Source organism: Bos taurus, chromosome 5 (assembly GCF_002263795.3).
Source record: "Bos taurus isolate L1 Dominette 01449 registration number 42190680 breed Hereford chromosome 5, ARS-UCD2.0, whole genome shotgun sequence".
Classification (NCBI taxonomy): Eukaryota; Metazoa; Chordata; class Mammalia; order Artiodactyla; family Bovidae; genus Bos; species Bos taurus.
In genome coordinates, this window is record NC_037332.1 from 57690944 (window position 1) to 57705638 (window position 14695).

Here is a 14695-nt window from a genome sequence, read left to right on the forward strand (position 1 = left end):
CCAAAGTACTGGAGTTTCAGCTTTAGCATCATTCCTTCCAAAGGACTCCCAGGGCTGATCTCCTTCAGAATGGACTGGTTGGATCTCTTTACACTCCAAGGGACTCTCAAGAGTCTTCTCCAACACCACAGTTCAAAAGCATCAATTCTTAGGCGCTCAGCTTTCTTCACAGTCCAACTCTCATATCCATACATGACCACTGGAAAAACCATAGTCTCACACACTAGTAAAGTAATGCTCAAAATTCTCCAAGCCAGGCTTCAGCAATATGTGAACCGTGAACTTCCAGGTGTTCAAGCTGGTTTTAGAAAAGGCAGAGGAACCAGAGATCAAATTGCCAACATTTGCTGGATCATCAAGAAAGCAACAGAGTTCCAGAAAAACATCTATTTCTGCTTTATTGACTATGCCAAAGCCTTTGACTGTGTGGATCACAGTAAACTGTGGAAAATTCTGATAGAGATGGGAATACCAGACCACCTGACATGCCTCTTGAGAAACCTGTATGCAGATCAGGAAGCAACAGTTAGAACTGGACATGGAACAACAGAATGGTTCCAAATAGGAAAAGGAGTACATCAAGGCTGTTTATTGTCAACCAGCTTATTTAACTAATATGCAGAGTATATCATGAGAAATGCTTGGCTGGAAGAAGCACAAGCTGGAATCAAGATTGCTGAGAGAAATATCAATAACCTCAGATATGCAGATGACACCACCCTTATGGCAGAAAGTGAGGAGCAACTAAAAAGCCTCTTGAAAGTGAAAGAGGAGAGTGAAAAAGTTGGCTTAGAACTCAACTTTCAGAAAACGAAGATCATGGCATCTGGTCCCATCACTTCATGGGAAATAGACGAGGAAACAGTGGAAACTGTCAGACTTCATTTTCTTGTGCTCCAAAACCAGTTCAAATGGTGATTACAGCCATGAAATTAAAAGACACTTACTCCTTGGAAGGAAAGTTCTGACCAACCTAGATAGCATTTCAAAAGCAGAGACATTACTTTGCCTACTAAGGTCCGTCTAGTCAAGGCTATGGTTTTTCCCGTTGTCATGGATGTGAGAGTTGGACTGCGATGAAAGCTGAGCACTGAAGAATTGAATCTTTTGACCTGTGGTGTTGAAGAAGACTCTTGAGAGTCTCTTGAACTGCAAGGAAATCCATCCAGTTCATTCTGAAGGAGATCAATCCTGGGTGTTCATTGGAAGGACTGAGGCTAAAGCTGAAACTCCAATACTTTGGCTACCTCATGCGAAGAGTTGACTCGCTGGAAAAGACCCCTGATGCCTGGAGGGATTGGGGGCAGGAGGAGAAGGGGACGACAGAGGATGAGATGGCTGGATGGCATCAGTGACTCGATGGACATAGGTTTGGGTGAACTCCGGGAGTTGGTGATGGACAGGGAGGCCTGGTGTGCTGCGATTCATGGGGTTACAAAGATTCGGCCACGATTGAGTGACTGAACTGAACTGTTGTCATCCAGGAGTTCAAGTCTTCAGAGCATGAGCTGCCTGTTTTTGTTGCTTGGCCTTGCACTAACACTGTAGTCTCCTTCACCACAAGCTTGTGTCAGTAAACTGACTTTGCTGTGTGACAGGCCAGGGGTCCCAGTCTTGTTTTGGTAACAGAACCACCTACTTGACCCTAGTCAACCTCTAGAGCCAGAAATAGTAACAATCTGATGTTCTAAGACACTAAGATATGGGCTGATTTGTTGCATAGCAATTGATGAGTTGGGATTCCCTGGTGGCTCAGACGGTAAAGCGTCTGCCCGCAATGTGGGAGACCGGGGTTTGATCCCTGGGTTGGGAAGAACCCCTGGAGAAGGAAATGGCACCCCACTCCAGTACTCTTGCCTAGAAAATTCCATGGATGAAGGAGCCTGGTGGGCTACAGTCTATGCAGTCGCAAAGAGTTGGACATGACTAAACAACTTCACTTCACTTCAACTGATGACTGAAATGAGTGCAGAGAAAGAACCAGAATTTAGAAAGTGCAGAGAAAGAACCACCAAAAATTAGAATTTAGAGAGTGCAAAAATTAGAATTTAGAGAGTGCAGAGAAAGAACCACCAAAAATTAGAATTTTGGTGGTTTCCAGGGCTCAGGAAACCTATTGGACTCTGAGGAGCCTGAATCCCATGCAAATTCTTTAAGCTGTATACTCTCGACTTTGCTCCTTTTAGAACATATATTTAATCTTGAAAAACACTAAAATTTAGATATATAAATATTGGAGAGAAAAATGAACCCAGTCCCATTGAAAATATATTTCATTTTCAAAGAACATGTTAAAATGATTGGAGCCCATAGGAAATATCTATTATGGTGAGATTCTAAAGTGGTTGTGAAGCTATTTGTTTCAGTCAGACCATTAGGAGTTTGCCATCTTGTATATTATTATGAATCCTTAAAATTACATTGTATGTGATAATTTTAAAATCCCATTTAAAGTGTAAAGAAAATGAGGCTCATGGAATTAACAAGTTTTATGAGTGACAGATCAATGGATGGACTCCACTTTTATGCAACACCAAAGCAGTATTAATTACAGTATGTGGTGGTAGCTCAGAGAAACACATTTCCTTCAGCAGATGATACAGTGAAGAGCTCACCTATTGAAAGCTACACTAATCGCAACAAACAGAGTAGAAATCATGACAATGTCACAACATTTCAGAGCACTTTTCCATGGAGAAGTCCAGGACGTTCATCCACCCACACCTGCTCTGTGGTTTGGTCTTGGCCTCTATAGCTCCTGTGGTCCTGGGAGAGGTGGGTGAAGGGCAAGGAGGCACAGGAGGCACAGCTGCCTTGGTTTGGGGCTTATGTGTTTCCCCTACCCGAAAGGCTAGAGCAGGCGAATCCCTGTAGGACAGGAGGAGGAGCAAAATCTCCACAAGGAAAAACTCGGGAACACATGTATACCTGTGGTGGATTCATTTTGATATTTGGCAAAACTAATACAATTATGTAAAGTTTAAAAATAAAATAAAATTAAAAAAAAAGAAAAAGAAAAAAAAAAGAAAATGAAGGAGAGCTGAAAGCAGGGAAAGACTGAAGATGAAGGAAAGTCAGATGAGGCAGCTGAGGAAGGGAAACCAGTACATGAAGGGGGGAGCAGGGTGAGGGGAAGGCAGTTGGTGAGGGGCAGCCAGATGAGGGAAAGTAAGGAAAGCACGGAGGATCTGAGGGTGAGGGAATTTCACCAAGTGAGGGCTGGTGGGAATCTGAGGCCAGCAGGGACCCAGTGTGGGCTGCCAGATGGCAGCAGGCTGAGAGTTGTGTGGCAGGAGAGCAAACAAAAAAACAGGCAGGAAAATGGGGAGTGGAGGATTCTTTAGAGCTCTCTTTAGGACTTCCAGGGGAGACCTTTGTGCACTGAAGAGATGGTGAGAGAATATGGAGCCATGTCAAAGATTCAGGAAGAGCTAAGGACCTTCTGTTTCTGTTTTGCATATAGGGTCAATTGTATGGCTTTATTTTTATTTATTTATTTATTTTTTTAGATTTTATATATGAGTGATATCACATGAAATTTGTCTTTCTCGGTCTGGCTTACTTCACTTAGTATGATAATCTCTAGGTCCATCCATGTTGCTATAAATGGCAGTATTTCATTCTTTTTTTGTGGCTGAGTAACATTCCATTGGTCTTCCCCAGTGGCTCATTGGTAAGGAATCCACCTGCCGTTCAGGAGCTGCAGGAGATGCAGGTTTGATCCCTGGGTCTTGAAGATTCCCTGGAGGAGGGCATGGCAACCCACAACAGTATTCTTGCCTGGAGAATCAATGGGGAGAGAAGCCTAGTGGGCTACAGTCCATAGGGTCACACAGGGTCAGACATGAGTGAAGCAGTTTAGCGTTCATGCATGCGTATATATACAAATAACTTTGCTGTACTCCTGAAACAACATTTTAAATCAACTACACTTGAAAAAATAAAAAACCTAAGGAAAACAGTTTTTGTTGAATAGAGAGAGACGTAAAAGCTCCATTCTGCTCAATGGGCTGATGGATGTCAGGGGAGTGAGGGGTAGAGGTGGGGCCAAAGGGATTTCAGTTCTGATTTCTCTGGTGAGAATATTGCTGACTCTGCTTTCCCTGGTAGTCAGTTGCTGGGCCCTGTGCTCTAATCTAAGAAGATACTTTGCTTTATATGTCACTGTTGTTACCAGTGTAGCACACAGTTAACTTCTTCCACTGGGTGGGAGTGTCAGTATCTGGAAAACAGCTCAAGGATATTGTTTAAAATATTATCTATAGTCCTTGAGGAGGAACTAAAAGTCCTTGACTTTTTAAATGGCTGAACTATTATTTTGCCTTGCTTGACTGTTTTCCTTTGTTTATGCATTTTCTCTCTCCTCTAGTTAAATTTGCTCTTGGAACTTGGGGAAGGCCGAGGAGGCTAAAGTTTTTCTACAAAGAAGAGGCAAGCACAGGACATGGAGTGGTGTGTGTGTGTGTGTGTGTGTGTGTGTGTGTGTGTGTGATGTGTCCCATAAAGGCCCCATAGGGTCTTGCTTGGTTACAATACTGCTAAATGTATTGTGGGACTACAAATTTTAAGTACATGGGATATTTCTCCTGACTGTAAGGAATATTCCAATACAGAATTAGCAAAAATAGGACAGTGGTAGTGGGTCACATGTACAAATGCATGTCCACAGGCTTCCCCAATCCAGTTACATAGTTATCATAAAGCAGTGCAGAACAGTAAGTATGAAAGTAATTACTAAACTGATTAGTAAGCTGGCAAAAGCAGCGGTGAATAAGAAAACCATCTAAAAGACTGTACAGTTAATTCTAACGAGACTGGCAGCTGATATCAGTCTTTAGTTCACACACTCTTGGTAAGTTTTGGTTATAATCAATCAATATTCTTGGTGGCTTCCTATCTATCCTACTTTTAGGACCAGTATAGTCCATTAACCATTACCATATATCCGGCAGATCAGGTACTCTTTTGAGCATTACTTTCTCTTCTGGTCTTGTTTCCAGTCACAATAATTATGTAACCTTATGTCTGTGACACTGAAGTTCCACCATCTGGTGTCTGTTGTATTGGAATCCTATTGTCTCTATTGTCAACTAATTTTAAATTTAGAGTTCTAAAATGGCCTCTACTACTCCTTCATGAGAGTAGAGGACTCTCATGAACAGCCAACATTGAGTATTTCCATGATGCCAATTCTCCTCTCATCAATGCATGATTTAGTGCTCTAAAGAATGTAGGATCCTTTTGGGAAATAGTCAGTTGATGCCTTCCCTAGTTTTGGATAATAAATTCTTTTATTTCTGCATCCCATCTTTTGGTTTCCTTGAATCTTTATTCCTTATTCTGACATGGCAGTTTCAGCATCTCTACCTTTAAAATCTAAGTTAATTATTTTACACATTCAGAGAGTCATGCCAGCAATATCTTAACATGTCCAGGTGTCAAAGTCAAAATATTAGATCCTGAATTCCTCTTCGATATCAAAAAAGTTATCCTTATGCAGCCTTAAAATGTGCACTTCTCTCCAAATTCAACATTGTCAAGATTCATTCTCAGTTCTATCAGTCCAGGTTCTGAAATCTGTTCATTTTTGGAGATTAAATCCATTTCTTTCACAACAGAAAACTACTATGAAAAATGTGGATATTAACATAGATGGAATTCTTAGAATATAACAAGAGGATATCATGGAAAACTTCATCTCAATATGTTTGCATACTTAGAGAGTGGATAAATTCTTTGAATTAGTTATCTGTAATGTGTAACAAATTACCCCAAACATAGCAGTTTAAAACAACAGATACCTCACAGTTTCTGTTATGTCAGGAGTCTAGGCAGAGCTTAACTGGGGCCGGGGACTCACACGGCTCTTCTAGGGATGCAATCAAAGTATTATCCAGGACTGTCTCAGCTCGAGGGTTGATTGTGAAAGGATCTGCTTCCAACTGTACTTATATGGCTATTGTGCATGTGTGTGTGTGTGCGTGCGCACACGCACGTGTGTGTGGTCACGGCCAGTTATGTCTGCCTCTTTGGGACCCTATGGACTGTAGCCTGCCAGGCTCTTCTGTCCATGGGATTTTCCTTGCAAGAATACTGGGGTAAGTTGCTATTTCCTCCTCCAGGGGATCTTCCTGACCCACAGATTGAACCTGCATCTCTTGCATCGCCTTTATTGCAGGCAGGTTCTTTACCACTGAGCCACCAGGAAAGCCTCATATAACTGTTGGCAGCCCCCAAGTCTTCATTGGAAAAGACCTTGATGCTGGGAAGATTGAGGGCAAGAGGAGAAGGGGGCGACAGAGGATGAGACAGTTGGATGGCATCACTGACTCAATGGACAGGAGTCTGAGTAAACTCTGGGAGACAGTGAAGGACAAGGGATCCTGATGTGCTGCAGTTCATGGGGTTGCAAAGAGTCAGACATGACTTAGGGACTGAACAGCAACAACAGCAACAATGACAACAACAAAGTCTTCACTTGCTGTTGGCCAGAGATATCAGTCCCGTGCCATGTGGACCTCTCTACAGGATACTCACAGCATGGAAGCTGTTATCACCCAAAGTGGGGGCTTTGACAGAAAATGAAATGAGAAGAAAGCCACATACTTTTTATAACCTAATGTCAGAAGTGGTATTTTCTGTTTTGTTGTAAGTCACTGTGTTTAACTCACACTTAATGAAAGGGTATTGCTTGAGTAACAGGAATTGGAGATGATGGGGAGGTGTTTTAGGGGCTACCTAAGAGTGCTTACCTCACTCTTAGCACTGATCTCAAAATAGAAAAATTGTCATAATCTATAAAGAGATGAATATGGTCAAGAAATTTCATAAAACATCCCAGGCGGTTGGTTGAAATAGCAAGTTATACCAATCATTAAGGAAATTGTTAACTTACAAGCTTTCCAGAGAAGAGGAGATGTATCCTCAAGTCATTGTAGCATTAGGTCAATAGCTAAACCTGATAAGGGCTGTCAAGAATAGAAAACGATAGTGATCTCTCTCTCTTAAACATACTTGCAGAAATCCTGAAAGAAGTATTAATAAACGGAGCCAGTAATACATTAAAAGTATAGTGTAGTTCAAGCAAGATGAATTCATCCCAGAGATGCAAGTTTGGTTTAATATTTGAATAATCAAAACCTAAAATGAAATGATGATATTCATAGGTGTAGAAAAGACATGTGGTAAAATTCTGTGTCTACTCAACAATTTTTAAAATATCTAAGCAAACCAAGAGCAGATATGCACTTTCTTGATTTCTTTAAATCAGAACCTACAGCAAATATCATAGTGAAGTATAAAATTGTAGTTTACATCTCTTTTTAACTAAATGGGAAGAAATATGTTTATCATTACTGTTAACCAATAATAAAGAATAGATTCTGATTTATAAATAGTATCTTAGTTTCTATGCTTGGATCAAATTTGTTATTACTGCATCATATTCTCTCGAAGGACATTAATCCCATTGGTGCTGGATTGAGATTCTTTTGACAAAATGAATTATATTAGATAGATTAGAGACTTTTGAATCAGGTCTTTCAAGGACCTTCACTCCACCCCTTTTTTCCCCCTGGGAATCTGTTGCAGATGGAGGTTATAAAAGAGGTCTTTAATGTAAAAATCTGTGTGCTTGAAAGCATCTCAATTTCTCTTTGTTTTGAATTTTTTATCTTTCAGTTCCTCAGTGTGCAGAGAAATGTTTCTTCATTTAAAAATAAGATAGTCTATGTTGTATTTTAGAAGCCAATATATATTAGCAATGAGTGTGTGTGTGTGTTTCTAACAGCAAGGGGCTAGTAATGCATTTAGATGCTCCTGCTGCTGCTGCTAAGTTGCTTCAGTTGTGTCCGACTCTGTGAGACCCCATAGACGGCAGCCCACCAGGCTCCACCATCCCTGGGATTCTCCAGGCAAGAACACTGGAGTGGGTTGCCATTTCCTTCTCCAATGCATGAAAGTGAAAAGTGAAAGTGAAGTCGCTCAGTTGTGTCTGACTCTTAGCGACCCCATGGACTGCAGCCTACCAGGCTCCTCCATCCATGGGATTCTCCAGGCAAGAGTACTGGAGTGGGGTGCCATTGCCTTCTCCTACTGGAATGTATTTTTTCAAATGGAGATTCACTTCTGTCATCAGATGTACAGCTTCCAGACAAAACAATGAAGAATGTGAAATGTAAGAACTGAGTATTTTATTAGTTGAGTAACTTCCCATTCGTAACTGATGAAGAAGATATTTATGTTTTATTTATATAAAACATTTTACTCTGTATGTTTTACTGTAGAAAAGGAAAAAAATTTGTACTAGTTTCAAAATTTGTCTTTGATATTTCACTAAGAAAACCACTAATTTCTGAGATTATTTCTAGAGTGATGAACTTTCATTAGCTTGAAAATATGGGTAATTTTCACTTATGCATCATTAACTTGGCAGAGTCCCAGTTACAGGGACTAATATCTTATTTAGGGCTTCTTCTCATTTTTTGATTGGGTAATATTTTTTGGATATTGACCTCCGATGAACTGGTTACATATTTTGGAGATTAATCTCTTGTCAGTTGCTTCATTTTCAAATATTTTCTCCCATTCTGAGATTGTATTTTCATCTAGTTTATGGATTCTTTTGCTGTGCAAAAAAAATTTAAGTTTAATCAGGTCCTATTTGTTCACTTTTGTTTTTATTTTCATTACTCTAGAAGATGGATCAAAAAAGGTCTTGCTGCAGTTTATGTCACAGAGAGTTCTGCCTATGCTTCCCTCTAACAGTTTTGTAGTATCCAGCCTTGTGACTGATTCCTTTGATAAAAGTCTATTTGATGGGAGAGTATGGTGGAGGCAAGACTGATGAAGAAAGACTAGTGAAATGGAGAGTCACTATTTGATGGGTATGGTTTCAGTTATGCAAAAAGAATATAATCTAGAGATCCGTGTGCAATATACTGCCTATAATGAGCAAGAAAGTGAAAGTGAAAGTGTTCATTGAACAGTTGTGTCTGATTCTTTGCAACCCCATGGGCTGTGGCTTGGCAGACTCCTCTGTCCATGGGATTTTCCATGGCAAGAATACTGGAGTGGGTTGCCATTCCCTTCTCTGGGGATCTTCCCTACCCAAGGATCAAACCCAGATCTCCTGCATTGCAGATGGATGCTTTACCATCTGAGACACTTAGAGACATGGTACATTTAAAAATGTAAGAGAGCAAATCTCATGTTAAGTGTACTTTGTTGCTGTTGTTCAGTAGCTCAGTTGTGTCTGACTCTTTGTGACCCCATGGACTGCAGCACAGCAGGTTTCCCTGTCCTTCACCATCTCCTGAAGCTTGCTCAAACTCATGTTCATTGAGTTCGTGATGCCATCCAACCATCTCATCCTCTGTCGTCCCGTTCTCCTCCTGCCTTCAATCTTTCCCAGCATCAGGATCTTTTCTAATGAGTCAGCTCTTTACATCAGGCGGCCAAAGTATTGGAGCTTCAGCTTCAGCATCAGTCCTTCTGATGAATTTTTCTGCTGTATCCCTAGACACAGTAGTCATTTGTGGATGTGAGAGTTGAAGCATAAAGAAAGCTGAGGGCTGAAGAATTGATGCTTTTGAACTGTGGTGTTGGAGAAGACTCTTGAGAGTCCCTTGGACAGCAAGGAGATCAAACCAGTCAATCCTAAAAGAAATCAGCCTTGAATATTCATTGGAAGGACTGATACTGAAGCTGAAGCTCCAATACTTTGGCCACCTGATGCAAAGAACTGACTCATTGGGAAAGACCTTGATGCTGGGAAAGATTGAAGGCAGGAGGAGAAGGGGACGACAGTGGATGAGATGGTTGGATGGCATCACCAACTGGATGGACATGCATTTCAGCATGCTCCAGGAGTTGGTGATGGAGAGGGATGCCTGGTGTGCTACAGTCCATGGGGTCGCCAAGAGTCGGACACAACTGAGTGACTGAACTAAACTGATCCTTAGCAATTCATTGTGTATGTCCAAAGAATTGAGATATTTACTTGGAAAACCACAGTATTTTTCAGTAAATTTAACACTAATAAAATAATTTTATCTAATTCATTATCCACATTTCCATTTGTCCCTGACACAGTAATGTAATTTTCCCTTCCTTTTACCAAGTATCCAAACTGGATAAAATATTGCATTTATTTGTCATGATTCTTTATTCTCTTTTATTTGGAACATCATATGTGTATATATATATATATTTTTAAGATAGGTATTTTTGCAGATTTCAGTCTCTCTTCTTTTTCCAATAGAATTTCCTCAGTTTGATTTTCTCTGATGGTCCATCATAGTTAAGTTCAGGTTATTTATCCTCGACCAGAGTATGAAACAGATGATATTATATTATTCTCACAGAGACAAGTCCGATCACTAGGTCTGATCATTATTCCATTTGTCCATTATATAATCATTCCAGTTCCCTTGGCTAATAAAGGTCTCAGAATATACCTTCAGACCATGCAAGTATTCTGCTTCTCAACAAAAAACATCCCTTGATTTTGCATTCTTGGTGTTTTTTGTTTGCCTGTTTTCATCTTTCAGTTCAGTTCAGTTCAGTCGCTCAGTCATGTCCGACTCTTTGAGATCGCATGAATTGCAGCACGCCAGGCCTCCCTGTCCATCACCAACTCCCGGAGTTCATGCAAACTCATGTGCATTGAGTTGGTAATGCCATCCAGCCATCTCATCCTCTGTTGTCTCCTTCTCCTGCCCCCAATCCCTCCCAGCATCAGGGTCTTTTCCAATGAGTCAACTCTTCGCATGAGGTGGCCAAAATATTGGAGTTTCAGCTTCAGCATCAGTCCTTCCAGTGAACACCCAGGTCTCTTTTAGGATGGACTGGTTGGATCTCCTTGCAGTCCAAGGGACTTGCAAGAGTCTTCTCCAACACCACAGTTCAAAAGCATAAATTCTTCAGCGCTCAGCTTTCTTCACAGTCCAACTCTCACATCCATACACGACTACTAGGAAAACCATAGCCTTCTAGCCAGACCTTTGTTGGCAAAGTAATATCTCTGCTTTTTAATATGCTATCTAAGTTGGTCATAACTTTCCTTCCAAGGAGTAAGCATCTTTTAAATTCATGGCTGCAATCACCATCTGCAGTGATTCTGGAGCCCAAAAAATTAAAGTCTGACACTGTTTCCACTGTTTCCCTATCTATCTGCCATGAAGTGATGGGATCGGATGCCATGAACTTAGTTTTCTGAATGTTGAGCTTTAAGCCAACCTTTTCACTCTCCTCTTTCACTTTCATTAAGAGGCTTCTTAGTTCCTCTTCACTTTCTGCCATAAGGGTGGTGTCATATGCATATCTGAGGTTATTGATACTTCTCCCAGCATCTTGATTCCAGCTTGTGCTTCTTCCAGCGCAGCGTTTCTCATGATGTACTCTGCATATAAGTTAAATAAGCAGGGTGACAATATCCACCCTTGATGTATTCCTTTTCCTATTTGGAACCAGTCTGTTGTTCCATGTCCAGTTCTAACTGTTGCTTCCTGACCTGCATACAGGTTTCTCAAGAGGCAGGTCAGGTGGTCTGGTATTCCCATCTCTTTCAGAATTTTCCACAGTTTATTGTGTTCCACACAGTCAAAGGCCCTGGCATAGTCAATAAAGCAGAAATAGATGTTTTTTCTGGAACTCTCTTGCTTTTTTGATGATCCAGTGAATGTTGGCAATTTGATCTCTGGTTTCTCTGCCTTTTCTAAAACCAGCTTGAGCATCTGGAAGTTCACGGTTCACATATTGCTGAAGTCTGGCTTCATTCTGGAGAGTTTTGAGCATTACTTTATTAGCGTGTGCTACTACTACTACTAAGTTGCTTCAGTCGTGTCCAACTCTGTGCGACCCCATAGACTGCAGCCCACCAGGCTCCCCGTCCCTGGGATTCTCCAGGCAAGAACACTGGAGTGGGTTGCCATTTCCTTCTCCAATGCATGAAAGTGAAAAGTGAAAGTGAAGTCGCTCAGTCATGTTCAACGCTCAGCGACCCCATGGACTGCAGCCTTACAGGCTCCTCCGTCCATGGGATTTTCCAGGCAAGAGTACTGGAGTGGGGTGCCATTGCCTTCTCCTACTAGCGTGTGAGATGAGAGCAATTGTGTGATAGTTTGAGCATTCTTTGGCATTGCCTTTCTTTGGGATTGGAATGAAAACTGACCTTTTCCAGTCCTGTGGCCACTGCTGAGTTTTCCAAATTTGCTGGCATATTGAGAGCAGCACTTTCACAGCATCATCTTTCAGGATTGAAATAGCTCAACTGGAATTCCAACACCTTCACTAACTTTGTTTATCATGATGCTTTTGTCTTTAGTGATTGCAAAAGACTGATTTCCAATGCCAGCCCTCTTTCTCATCTACCAGCTTGTCCTTGGCATTCTACTATAAGCCAGAGCTTTTCCTTTTCATTGACTTTTACTTGATCCATTGATTGTTTATTTGTACAGACTCGTGCATTCCAAGTTTTCAGTGGGTTATAATTCATTGTTGTATTTAATAATCCTGATCCTCAAAAGGTCTCCCATTTTCTCAATTAGACATCTTTAAGCTGACTTCTGTAGGCCTTGAGACAAGCTCCCATTTATTATCTAAGGATTTCCTTTTCTTCTGGAATAATAAGATGTTACATGTTCACTTTTTACCTCCTCCACTCAGCCCTAGTTGGCCAAATTTTTAGAGATCCTGATTCATTTTAATGAGACACAAATATGGACTGTAGGTGAGCTCAGTGAACTGTAGTATCTTTCTTCTCAGCCATTTTAGTTGTCTGAAGACATATATGGAAGCATATACACATATACTATACTACAGCATAAAAATATCCCCAGATATAAGCATGCAAGAGCCTCTTGATGAAAATGAAAGAGGAGAGTGAAAAAGCTGGCTTAAAACTTAACATTCAAAAAACTAAGATCATGGCATCCAGTCCCATCACTTCATGGCAAATAGATGGGGGAACAATGGAAACAGTGACAGACTTTATTTTCTTGGGCTCTAAAACCATTGTAGATGGTGACTGCAGCCATGAAATTAAGACATACTTGCTCCTTGGAAGAAAAGTTATGACCTTAAGCAGAGACACTACTTTGCTGACAAAGGTCCGTCTAGTCAAAGCTATGGTTTTTCCAGTAGTCGTGTATGGATATGAGAGTTGGACCACGAAGAGAGCTGAGCACTGAAGAACTGATGCTTTTGAACTGTGGTGTTGAAGAAGACTCTTGAGAGTCCCTTGGATGGCAAGGATATCAAATCAGTCAATCCTAAAGGAAATCAGTCCTGAATATTCATTAGAAGGACTGATGCTGAAGCTGAAACTCTGATACTTTGGCCACCTGAAGTGAAGAACCGACTCATTAGAAAAGACCCTGATGCTGGGAAAGAGCAAAGGCAGGAGGAGAAGGGGACAGAGGATGAAATGGTTGTATGGCATCACTGACTCCAATGGACATGAGTTTGAGCAAGCTCTGGGAGTTGGTAATGGACAGGAAAACCTGACGTGCTGCAGTCCATGGGGTAGCAAAGAGTTGGACACAACTGAGGGACTGAATTGAACTGAACTGATGTTGGGTGCATAAATATCTACAAGGGTTATATCCTCTTGTTGGACTGACCTTTTTAACATCTTCTTTTTTTCTCATTCCAGTTTTTTTTTTTTTTCCTTAAGGTCTATTTGTCTGATGTAAGTATAGATACCCCTGCTTTCTTTTGGTTTCCACTTTCATGAAATATTGTTCTGCATCCATTCACTTTTGTGCTGTGTATGTCCATAACAGTGAAGTTAAATTTTTGTAGGCTTCACACAGTTGGGACTTTTTTCTTTTTTAAGATGTATTCACCACTCTATTTTTAAACTTTAAAAGAAGTACAGTTGATTTACCACTCTGTGTTTTTTGATTGGAGAAATGTCCATTTACACTTAAAGTAATTGTTGATAAGTATGGATCTACTATTGCCATTTTGTTATATGTTTCTTTCTGTTTTGCAATTCTTTATTTTCTTTCTTCTTCTCTTTGTAATTGGATGATTTTTTTGTAGTGATATACTTAGATTTCTTTATCTTTTGTGTATCTATTAGAGATTTTTGCTTTGTGTTTTCCATGAGACTTATAGAAATAGGTCTGTAGCAATATTTTTAAGATGAATAACACTTAAGTTTGAAGGCATAATGAAGATCTCCATTTTACTCTTTCTGCCAAATAATATGTTCATAAATTTGGATTAGGTCTTCTTTCTTTGTCATTGTATGGTTATGTATCTTTTAAGGTAAAAATGGGTTGATTTTTTTTCAAACTGCTTTCAGTTTTATGTCCTCCCACTCATCTTTCTTGATATAAATTGCTTTTATTTTTGAATATTCAGATTAACATGTTTCTAAATGTCAAAACTATATGAAAGCTATAGGAAACATTAAAATTATTATAGAAATGTTACTCCTCAATGGGAAAGATTTAAAATATTATATGTGGAATACCAGAGAGAGTTTGTATGCTGATGAAATTAATCTAGAGATGAGGAAGAAAATAATGAGAGATGGAGAGATGCTACATGAGAAACTAAATGTGTATTAAAAAATTTTTTTTGAGATTATGAGATTGGCATCAGAAAATAAGAAAATAACATTTATACAGAGATTATTATCTCCTAGTGTTATATGGCATAGCTTATTTAACTCTCAGAATAACAC